Raw genomic sequence first — 13,291 nt, forward strand, 5'->3', positions numbered from 1 at the left:
TCTGTTCTTCGAATACACCAAAATATCATCGATGAAAACAATCACAAATTCATCCAAATACCTCTGAAACACTTGGTTCATCAAGCCCATAAATACCGCAGGAGCATTGGTTAAACCAAAAGGCATGACAATAAATTCGTAATGTCCATACCTGGTTCGAAATGCTGTCTTTGGTATGTCTATATCTCGAACTCTGAGTTGATGATACCCAGAACGCAAATCAATCTTCGAATACACGGAGGATCCCTGCAACTGATCAAATAGATCATCAATTCTAGGCAAAGGATATTTATTCTTGATCGTTGCCTTGTTCAGTTGCCTGTAATCAATACATAAACGCATCGAACCATCTTTCTTTCGCACAAATAGCACCGGAGCGCCCCAAGGAGATACACAAGGTTTGATATACCCCTTGGCTAGAAGATCTTCTAATTGTGCTTTCAATTCTTTTAGCTCAATAGGTTCCATCCTATACGGAGCTCTCGAAATAGGAACGGTACCTGGTATAAGTTCAATGCTAAAATCTACCTCTCGAACCGGAGGTAATCCTGGGATTTCATCTGGAAAAATATCTGGAAATTCCCGCACTACTGGCAGATCTGCCAATGCCGGGCTCGACTTCTGCATATCTACAACATAAATAAAGAAACCATCCGCTCCTTTCTGTAACAATCTGTTCATAGTAAGAGCCGAAATCAAGGGAATCCGAGATCTGGAACCCTTCCCGTAGAATTTCCACTCGTCTGTCATCTCGGGTCTGAATCTGACAATCTTGTGGAAACAATCCACGGTAGCTCTGTACTTTGTTAGCATGTCAATACCGACTATACAATCAAAATCAGCTAGACCCAACACTATACAATCTAGGTCAATCTCATGCCCTTCAAACTGTAGAATGCAATGTCTGACCGTAGTTACAGATATCAATCCACTTCCCAACGGAGAGTTAATAGACACAACATCTAACAAAGACTCAACAGGCAAAGAATGCAACAATGCAAATCGCTCCGAAATGAATGTATGCGATGCACCAGTATCTATCAAGATATAAGCAGTATAACCATAAAGGAGACAATTACCTGCTATAACATCATCTGGTGCATCTTGTGCTTGCTCTTCGGTCAATGCAAACACTTGAGCCTGTTGCCTCGGAGGTTGACTCACGGTCTGACTACCTCGAGCTCTGGGTTGAGTCGGTGCTGGTGGAGGCTGAAAAGAGTGAACCGTTGATGCCTGCCGCTCAAACTGAGGTACTGAACCGGATGCTCTTCCACTCTGGCCTTGCTGTACACCTCTCTGTGGACAGACTTTGGCAAAATGCCCCGGTTGCCTACAAATGTTACATCGGCCTTTAACTCCTTGGCACTGTTCTGTCGCATGCCTACCTCCACAAGAATTACAGTAGACGCCTGAAGTCTTTGAACTTTGATCAAAACCAGTCTGTCTTGATCCGCTGGAGCTGAACGAACTGCTCCCAGGTCTTTTAAATTGTTTACCCTTGGCTTTCAATTGATCTTTTCTGCCGCTGCTGCTACCGCCGCTTTCAAATCTTGGAGGAGGAACTTGGAATGGAGGTAGTGGCGGTCTTGGACTCGGTGCAACATACGGAGCACTCCGTTGCCTAAGCAATTCTGCTTCAGCTCCTTTGGCACGATTCAATGCATCCGAGAAATTATCGGATCTCCCAGTATTGACCAACGTAAAGATATCTGGATTCAGGCCATTTATAAACTGATCTGCCATGGCCTCGTCATTTCCTGAAACATGGGGTGCAAAACGAAGCAAAGAAGAAAATTTAGCGACGTACTCTTCAATGTTCAATTGCTCTTGCATCAGGTTTGCGAATTCAGCGCCTTTATCTTTACGATAGGATATGGGAAAGAAACGCTGATAGAACTCCGTCTTGAATACCTTCCAAGTAATCTCGGTACCCCGCTGCTCTAAAGCTCTCCTAATGTTCAACCACCAATTCTTGGCTATATCTTGCAACTGATGGCCAATTAGCTTTATTCTCTTCTCGTCTCTATACTCCAAAGAGTCGAATAACATTTCAATGTCCTCAAGCCAACTCTCGCACTCGATGGCATTCTCGGTACCTTTTAATGTGGGAGGTCTAAAGGATTGGAATCGCTTCAGCAACGTCTCCATAGGGGTCGCCGTAACATCCATAGGATCTCCGGATGTGCTCCCCTGTTCTGGCGCTGCTGGTCGTACTGGCACAACTGCTCTTCTAGGAGGCATGTATCTAATAATCCAATTGATTAGAATACAAGATATACAACTGTCTAAGCCCTCCTCTAGTCAGTTACCTCTGATCTAGAATCGGTTCTGATTCAGTCTTAACCAATACATGCTGTAATCACTCAAATAACCAACAACATGTAATAAGGAAAGCAATAAACATGCTAGCACATCATAGAGCAAGGAAGAAGACTTGATCTACCCCGCTCATTCTATCTTATCTTACACTAAAAGATCTATCGCTCTGATACCACCTGTTGTGGGGACCCGGGCTCTAATTCTTTTTCTTGAGATTAAATGGATCGTTAACATAAAACGTGGGTCAAATTTTCGCTTTTTAACATTCAATCAAATGTTATTAACTAGGCATAAAACATGTCTCTATTTTATTACATCTGTAATGCCCGAGATTTAATTATTTTAATCAGACATTGATTAATTGACGTGATCAAGGTTATACGAACTCAAATGAACCGATATAACAAGGCCGAGCGCCAATGTCTCGGTAATTCATAGTTCGGGCAGCAAGTGTGGCGCCCGGGCGGTAGATTTCGACCGCCCGAGCGCCAATGGGGAAGCTCGGAGACAGAACTCCTCGCGCCCGGGCGGCAGATGTTTACCGCCCGAGCGTCGAGCTCGCGCCCGGGCGGAATTTTATTACCGCCCGAGCGCCAGTCGGCATTTGAAAAGGGTGACACGTTTCTCCAGCATGCAACGTGGGATGTATACAAATATATATATATGTTACTCTTCAGAATTCAGGAGCAAAGAACGAGAAGAAGTCGAGGAAGAATAAAGAATAATCCTTGCACCTTTTCTGAGAAATCCGCCTGTTCGAATTAGAATCCGACTTCGGTACTGTATTCCTGTCAACGTAGGCTACGCAAGGATGTAAGTTTTATTACGTTTAGACAAGATTTGATTTTATGATGTTGTTAGAATTGAAGATGATTCAGATATAGTGTTTCTAATACCGTAGATATTGTAGAATCGAAGTCAGATTTAGAAACAGATTGTTTTTGGAATTGTTATGAATTTTAGAGTTGATTTGATTGAGATTGCTATCAGAATTATGCTGTTATTCATTTTACAGTGTACAGATACTGAAGTCATAGATTGTACTGAGATTTATTAGGAATTCTGGTATTATAATTGGGATGTTAAGACTGACGGGGTTACGAGACAGTATTGTTATGCCGTCAAGATATCAGTTTAATCAGATTGATCAGTTTCAGTATTGGTTTCTGTTATCTTGTGATATTGTTGATATGAATCAGATTGTAGTTTATTCAGATATCGACTAGACAGATTGTGAATTGGATTACAGATTGATACAGTGTATTGGTTCTTGACATTACAGATCAGATATGGACAAATTCGACTTCGAGACGTCTTCTTCATCAGATCAGGAAGATAAAGGTATAATTCATGTGATATTCGGGAAGAACAACTCAATTGAGATCGCGTTGAGTTGCCCAATAAATTACATACTATACTCTTGTTTTATGTTTTATATGATTATGCTATGATTACAGATTGTTATTCATGCATTAAGATAGGACAGTCTGGAGATCAGGCAGACTCTAGACGTTCGGCGATATCACAGCTCTAGGGAAGATCACCGTCCCTTTGTAGATGCGGATACAGATCAGGCCGAAGTCTAGGAATAAGACGTACAGCACCTCGAGTGGTGGGTAGGTGACAGCCAGTGACGTCTTATTCACCCCGGGATCCTTATAGTTTTAGATTGAGTCGAGTCTAGACATAATTTGATTAGGGTTGCATACGCATGTGGATGTGGCTCCTAGATCATGGGACCCATCATTATTGTTTTCAGTGTGCTAGCATGTATTATGATTAAGATTGTTTAGGGGTATGTTTATCTGATCTGAGTTGCATGCTTGTCCTGATTAGATTTCATAGCTTATGAAATCTAAGGTTTTGCTTTGACATGTTTTATGAATTAGTTTGTTTATATACATGCTTACCATGTTTTATACTGGGATTTGTTCTCACCGGAGATATCCGGCTGTCGTCTTGTTTTGTATGTGTGCATGACGGCAGGTGGGGCAGGATCAGGGTCAAGATGATGAGGAGAGAAGAACGAAATAGCGCGGTGATTCCGGACTTGGAGTAGAGTTGATTTTAATACTTGAAATTAGTATTTGAACCCTAGACTTAGTTGTACAGTTTTGTATTTTAATACTGAAATGTATTTTATATATAGACATGTATATTATGTTAGATTCCATTACCTTCCGCAGTTTTATTTTAAAAAGAAATTTTTTTTAGACCATGTTTTATCTTAATTGATAATTAAATCCCAATGATGATTAAGAAGATGATTAGCATCCGGGTCCCCACAACAGGTGGTATCAGAGCGATAGATCCTTTAAAGGTATATAATCAGAGCTGATAGTTCCTTTAGTGATAGATCTTTTAGAGATAGATCTTTAGATCGAGATAGTCAGAATTGATAGATCTTTTAGACTGACTTAGATTAAGATAGAAGAGAATGAGCGGGGTAGATGAATTTTCTTTCCTTGCATGTCTGTGCTAGCATGAGATTGATTTTCAGGTTGAGTGACATTGTGTGCTAGCATGAGATTATATGTTACTGCTTTAAGATACATGTTTACCTGAATATATGATTTGAATTGGTATTATGTATCCTTAAATATGAATCAGATCGGATTCATGATCAGCAGTAAGATGATCATGATCAGAAAAGATTGGCACAGATTTGTACTATTGGGTTACTAATGTGTGTGGTAATCAGATGTACCTCCCAGAAGGATTTTGGAAACAGGCAGTACTTCGTATGAGCAGCCATATATACCAGAACCGCAGATAGATGTGTCAGTGACTCTGATGGAAACTAAGTTGGCAGAATTTCAGTTATTTCAGCCGCCGATTCTGAGTGGCACAGAGACGCCTGAAACGTGTCAGCACTGGGTTGAGGACATAGAGATATTGTTTGATCTACTGGATTGTACAGATGACCAAAGAGTTAAATTGGTATTTCACCAATTACAAGAGGCTGCCAGAAGTTGGTGGATTACAATTAAAAGAGTATTAGCACTACGTGGTACTGTGATCACGTGGGAAGTCTTCAAGACTGAATTCTATCAAAGATTTTTCTCCGCCTCGTACCGAGAAGATAAGAAAGCAGAATTTGAGAATTTAAGTCAAGGTCAATTGAATATTGATGATTATGCTGCTAAATTCTCTACTTTGTTGCGTTTTGCTCCTCATATGGCTAGGGATGATGAAGCTGTAGTGAATCAATTCATTAGAGGATTGAATTCGGAGATAGTTGCATTTATGAATCTACAACGACCCTATCACTTTGCTGATGTCCTGAGTAAAGCAAAGAGAGCAGAAGAGAGTCTGATTCGACAATTAACGAGGTTGTGTGTGAAGCAACCCCAGACACCACAATTCCCTTCGAGATTTGAACATGGCAGCACGAGTGGAAAGCAAGATTTGCTGAAAGCTCGGAAGAAACAGTTCAAGAAGTTAGGCAGTGGTTCCTCAAGTTCCAGTGGTTCCAGTCCGAGTTATACTGGAGTTTATTGCGCTAGGTGTGGAGGGAGACATCCCACCGAACAATGCCAGGGAGTGACTGGTAGATGCAATATCTGCGGACAACATGGGCATTTTGCTAGAGTGTGTCCTCAGAAGGGTTCCCAAAGGTTCTGGGGAGCAGGACCATCGGGTGGCAATGCGTGAGAAACAAACCCAGAAACTACAACAGGTACTATTCTTTATGATTATATTGCAGATGTATTGATATATACTAATGCATTCTTCATGAGTATCTGTGATTGAGTAGCATGGTGATATGCTATATTTATGGGGTCTGTTTGTGCTGTAGTATTGATTTCCTTACTGTTTGAAGGAATATGTTGATATCGGAGATTTCTGTGACATGTTAGATACTACAGTAGAATGAAACCGGGATTGGGTTAGATTATGATGTACTTGTGTTATATGATTTCGATCTCAGTATTGATATGTAATGCTAAACAAGTACAGAAATATTGTAGCATGTGTTCCAGAAATAGTAAGATTAAGACCAGATCTAGTTGATAAATGAGGATTTTCGATTCAGAAGTCCTTAGACAATTTTAGAGTTTAGGACTCGATTATTACAGAAAGGAACAGATGGCATCCTTATGTATTCAGTAGATCCACTGAAATCGAGCCTAAAATTTGATAGTAATATCATAATTGACTGGTTTTTTCTTAGATAAGATGTCAGATGGGTTCTCTATCAGAAAGAATTGACAGATTAAAGTATGGGCTAAGGAATCCAGTTGATTGTGTATTTCTCTTGAAGACATTTTAGTTCTGTTTCTGGTTTGACAGATTATATGTTCAGGGGTATTTTGAAGAATTATGCTTGTGATATCTATGATTCCGGGATATATCCACAGCATCTGATTGTTTATATTGAATATTTGAAGACTGGGTTAAATATTCCGAGAACTGTGATTATGTATATAGCAATGGGTCAGGTATGGATCCGAATGCAGTTATTGATACAGGTTTATATTCAGACTATGTGGTATCAGGAATGTCAGAATTAGCAGAATGTCAAAGATGTCAGAACTTTATTAGCGGGTTTGGGTAGAGTATCTTATTCTGATTATCTGATTCTCTTATTGTTATATCTGCTGAATATTATTATTGTTCTAAATCAGTATTTGAGACATTTTACATTGGTTGGGAGTATATTCTATTTGCAGATGAGTTATAGCAGTTGATCTGGGCAGTATGAAGATTGGTCAGCCAGCCAGAATGTATTATGTTATGAGTTTCTTAAACTCACTAGATCTGTATAAGTTCTTTCTGTTCAGAATTCGATGTAATATTACCGTTATTGTGAATCAGTGTAATACAGTTTATTGTAAACAGTTGAAATCAGAGATGAGTATCATTTACAGTAACAGATATGTGATTTTGTGTTTGTATCAGACAGACTGATTCTATTGTATGATATCAGAATGTTTCAGAATTGTTTCCAGCGTTTGATATGGTTAGTCAGAGCCGAATACCAGGTAGGTATTTCTTATTTATTTTATGTTATTAACTGATTTTGTACAGCATAGTTCGAATCTGAAATCTCAGGTATGTCAGAAATGCACAGTAGGGGATTCAGTTTTCTTTCAGATGATTCAGAAAGTATGATATTCGAACAGATAGTGTTGGTATAGACAGATGAGATCAGTTGGGACAGCAATTTATGTTGTAAGGTTGGTAGAAATGATACTGATATGCCTGAATCGCAAACAAAAGAAGTCAGAAAGCTAGGAATTAGAAGATTATTACCGACTTAGTATATTCCTGAATAGAAATGGGAGTACATTTCTATAGCTTTTGTAATGAAATTTCCACCATTTTCTGCAGATTGGGATATGGTATGATCGTGATTGATAGATTGTTCAATCTATATCAAGTAGATTGTATAAGAAGATGTACAAACAAAACTAGAAGACAGAGATCACTGTCAAAGAAATAATCAGATTGATGTGATTGTGATGAAGTTTGCACTTGTGGTAAATTATCTCATATCATAAGCCTTTGCTCTCAGACTTGTTACAAGATTGACAGGTAGTCAGCGTGTAGTAGTCAGATATTGAAAGATATTGATAGAACTCTAGTGCGGGATGTTAGCACTAGTTACCAAGATAGTGCAGAAGGAATAGATGTAGGAAACCAATGTCGGATGATGACGATTGGTATTTGGAGCCGAAGACGGAATATGTCCTTAATTGGAATAAACAGATGGAATAGCAACTACAGGTGGTATTGCTTTGTTATGGATTGCAATTGGCATAGTCGTGTGTGGTATAGCCAATAATATGGGATTGATTCGGCTAGTGAAATGAGTTTGGATGTTAAACTCTATTATACATTTCTTCTCTTATATTTGAATTGATTGCTTATGAGTTCGAGGACGAACTCAGATCTAAGAGGGGGAGAAATGTAATGCCCGAGATTTAATTATTTTAATTAGACATTGATTAATTGACGTGATCAAGGTTATACGAACTCAAATGAACCGATATAACAAGGCCGAGCGCCAATGTCTCGGTAATTCATAGTTCGGGCAGCAAGTGTGGCGCCCGGACGGTAGATTTCGACCGCCCGAGCGCCAATGGGGAAGCTCGGAGACAGAACTCCTCGCGCCCGGGCGGCAGATGTTTACCGCCCGAGCGCCGAGCTCGCGCCCGGGCGGAATTTTATTACCGCCCGAGCGCCAGTCGGCATTTGAAAAGGGTGACACGTTTCTCCAGCATGCAACGTGGGATGTATACAAATATATATATATATATGTTACTCTTCAGAATTCAGGAGCAAAGAACGAGAAGAAGTCGAGGAAGAATAAAGAATAATCCTTACACCTTTTCTGAGAAATCCGCCCGTTCGAATTAGAATCCGACTTCGGTACTGTATTCCTGTCAACGTAGGCTACGCAAGGACGTAAGTTTTATTACGTTTAGACAAGATTTGATTTTATGATGTTGTTAGAATTGAAGATGATTCAGATATAGTGTTTCTACTACCGTAGATATTGTAGAATCGAAGTCAGATTTAGAAACAGATTGTTTTTGGAATTGTTATGAATTTTAGAGTTGATTTGATTGAGATTGCTATCAGAATTATGCTGTTATTCATTTTACAGTGTACAGATACTGAAGTCATAGATTGTACTGAGATTTATTAGGAATTCTGGTATTATAATTGGGATGTTAAGACTGACGGGGTTACGAGACAGTATTGTTATGCCGTCAAGATATCAGTTTAATCAGATTGATCAGTTTCAGTATTGGTTTCTGTTATCTTGTGATATTGTTGATATGAATCAGATTGTAGTTTATTCAGATATCGACTAGACAGATTGTGAATTGGATTACACATTGATACAGTGTATTGGTTCTTGACATTACAGATCAGATATGGACAAATTCGACTTCGAGACGTCTTCTTCATCAGATCAGGAAGATAAAGGTATAATTCATGTGATATTCGGGAAGAACAACTCAATTGAGATCGCGTTGAGTTGCCCAATAAATCACATACTATACTCTTGTTTTATGTTTTATATGATTATGCTATGATTACAGATTGTTATTCATGCATTAAGATAGGACAGTCTGGAGATCAGGCAGACTCTAGACGTTTGGCGATATCACAGCTCTGGGGAAGATCACCGCCCCTTTGTAGATGCGGATACAGATCAGGCCGAAGTCTAGGAATAAGACGTACAGCACCTCGAGTGGTGGGTAGGTGACAGCCAGTGACGTCTTATTCACCCCGGGATCCCTAGAGTTTTAGATTGAGTCGAGTCTAGACATGATTTGATTAGGGTTGCATACGCATGTGGATGTGGCTCCTAGATCATGGGACCCATCATTATTGTTTTCAGTGTGCTAGCATGTATTATGATTAAGATTGTTTAGGGGTATGTTTATCTGATCTGAGTTGCATGCTTGTCCTGATTAGATTTCATAGCTTATGAAATCTAAGGTTTTGCTTTGACATGTTTTATGAATTAGTTTGTTTATATACATGCTTACCATGTTTTATACTGGGATTTGTTCTCACCGGAGCTATCCGGCTGTCATCTTGTTTTGTATGTGTGCATGACGGCAGGTGGGGCAGGATCAGGGTCAAGATGATGAGGAGAGAAGAACGAAATAGCGTGGTGATTCCGGACTTGGAGTAGAGTTGATTTTAATACTTGAAATTAGTATTTGAACCCTAGACTTAGTTGTACAGTTTTGTATTTTAATACTGAAATGTATTTTATATATAGACATGTATATTATGTTAGATTCCATTACCTTCCGCAGTTTTATTTTAAAAAGAAATTTTTTTTAGACCCTGTTTTATCTTAATTGATAATTAAATCCCAACGATGATTAAGAAGATGATTAGCGTCCGGGTCCCCACAACATCAGCATAATATACAAACATAGGATACAACATTTCTTGTTTTAATCCATCCTTTGTAAACTAGTAGTGAAATACAGTACAAGATAAAAGTAATTCTACTAGTCCATCTGCTAGGCCCGTGATCACCACGCTATGTCCATCGCTCATCTCTGTCTCGACCCAGATCCTGCCCCACCTGTTGTTATGCACACATACAGACATAACAACAGCCGGAAAACCGGTGAGAACAAATCCCAGTATAAACATGTATACATGCAATAAACAATCTAAAACATGAAACATGTTAATATGAATGTCATTCATATATAATCATGCAATGCAAGTCTAATCATGTCTAGATGCGACTCGACTAAAACTCTAGGGATCCCGTTGTGAATAAGACGTCACTGACTGTCACCTACCCTACCAATCGTGGTGCTGTACGTCTTATTCCTAGATTTCGGCCTGATCTGTATCCACGTCTACAAAGGGGCGGTGATCTTCCCCTAAGCTGAGATATCGCCGAACATCTAGTAGTCTGCCTGATCTCCAGACTGCCCTATCTTAATGCATGAATACAAAATCTGTAAACAAGCATAATGCAATGCTACATGATCTGTAAACAAAACATAGCAAGATCTGCATACAAGTTCTATAAACAAATATATAACAATCATAATCATATCAAGGTATGAACAATAAAACAAGTATGTGATTTTGGGTTGGGAAACTCAAATGTGATCTCATTTGAGTCGTGATTCCCCAAACAAAACATGTACTATACCTTTCGTCGCACAATCGCTGTCACAGTCGTCAAGACGAATCTGAAATAGAAATGTTGATATACAATCTATCAATCTCTAATCTAAATCAACACATATCCAAGTCACTACGTGATCTCAATACATTTCGACGGCATAACGACGTAATTCTCGATACCGGTCAATCCAAATCTTAACAGATATCAACACTATCTCATTCTCAATCATTCTCATTCATAATCCAATACAATATCCATCCAAAACACAATAATTCTGCCCCAATAATTCATAAACCATACTAAAATTCATAGGAAATGCATATGATATCCGATAATCGATCCGTTTACGGTTCTACAACCTCTACCATTTCAAGAACATAGTATGAAGTTCAATTCATCATTTTCCCATCACCTAAATAGCAAAACATGCTGGAATTGAATGAAACTTACATTACTTTGTAGCTAATATGGAGGGGAGTTCAAAATCGCAATCGGATTAAAGTTTGGATATGAAAACCTTGCACTAATTAACTTTGAAATGAAAGAATCTTCTTTCTCCCTTGAATCTCTCTCTCTCTCGGTTTTGGCTTCTGAAATGGCAAGGAATAGAGACAACACATTTAAATTTGCATGGCAAGGACACTTGGCCTTTTCCTTATGCTGCACGTCTCGCGCATATTTAACACTCGCGCATTTGCGCCACTCAACTCGCGCATATGCGCCAACGTTTCTGGACGCTCCGCGCATATGCGCCACTAAACTCGCGCATATGCGCCAATGTTTCTGGACGCTCCGCGCATATGCGCCACTACTCTCGCGCAGATGCGCCAATGCTACTGGCCTGCTCGCGCATGTGCGCGCATTTCTTCGTGCATGTGCGCCATAGCTTCTGTAACGTCCTGTCATTTTTATTGCTTCAAAAGTACTAGAATATATATATATATATATATTTTTTTTTTTACATTAAATTTTCTGCTACATACATTTTCCACATGAAAAATATTTTACCCTTTTAAAATAAAGTATCAACCATCTAGCATTTTAAAATCAAGTGCAATAGTCATAAAATGAAATCATCAACTGTTTTACCAAACCCAACAATCAATAATTTGAAAAGTATAGCCCATACTAAATCTCTAAAAAATCCCTCACAAAGCATAAATAAATAGTCTTAAAAACTTTAATCATAAAATCAAAAAGCATAATGCGGAAATGACGCGCCGGTCCTCGGGTTGTGTGCACCTCCAGCCCAGTAGAATCATCCGTCAAGAACCCCTTCAATACCACCTGCATCCATCACACCTAATGAGTCTAAAGACTCAACACCCCATAATCTTGATAACGAGTAGTAATAATAAAATCGCATGCAACAGTGAAATTACTTTTAAGTAAAAATAACATTTCATGACATGAAAACATGATATCTTTTTCTTTAACATGACGTGACATGACATAAATCCTTGAGCATGAATCATGAGTAAAATCGTTTTCTTTTGTTGAATTCAGATCGTTAATTGTGACTTCCCTGACATGACATGAACGATGGATCCATCTAGCTAACCACAGTACTGGGCGGCGAGGGACACCAGCAACACTCTCACCGGTCAACTGGGCCCTGGCCTATCATGATCGAATAAAAATACGCTCGTCGGGGCTCCCTCGGGGGCCTTTTCCCAGTACATGGGTTCCCTCTGGGGCCTTTTCCCCTCACGTCATTCTCATTCTTAACGTTACCATAAAACTTGATACCCTGAATTCGCAATGATAGAAACACGATCGTCGGGCTCCCACTGGGACCATAACCCTCACGACGTAACCACCATTAACGAACTAGTCACAATAACTTCACATCCTTCAACGTTTTCATTCGCATCACTTAGAAAATCCGTGAATAATGTTTATGTTTTCCTTTTCGAAACCAAGAATGCAACGTGTATTTTAAATGTCTTCTTTAATTCATAAAAATTCCTTTTGACATTTAAAAATCATAATTAAATCATGAGAAATACATAAACATTTAAAATCATCATAAATAACATGAAAATAGCCTTTCGGGCACTGCCATGGCCTTTACTAATTTTCCGGTGTAAAAAGACCGTTTTACCCCTGGAGTCGACTTTTTACGAATTCGACTATTTTCTTGATTTCATGACTCTAAAATGTCCCAAATAATTATTTAAGCTTACTTGAATTTTCTCATATTTTTATTTGGCTTAAATCAATGACTTTTAATTTATTCTTTAAATGAGACGTATTAATGCGGTTTAATCCCGAAAAATCCCAAACTTTCATATAAAATTCCCAAATTAAAAACTTAGACTTATAATAATTATTTAAGCTTAAATC

The sequence above is a fragment of the Primulina eburnea genome, unplaced genomic scaffold, assembly GCF_022965805.1.
Source record: "Primulina eburnea isolate SZY01 unplaced genomic scaffold, ASM2296580v1 ctg168, whole genome shotgun sequence".
NCBI lineage: Eukaryota > Viridiplantae > Streptophyta > Magnoliopsida > Lamiales > Gesneriaceae > Primulina > Primulina eburnea.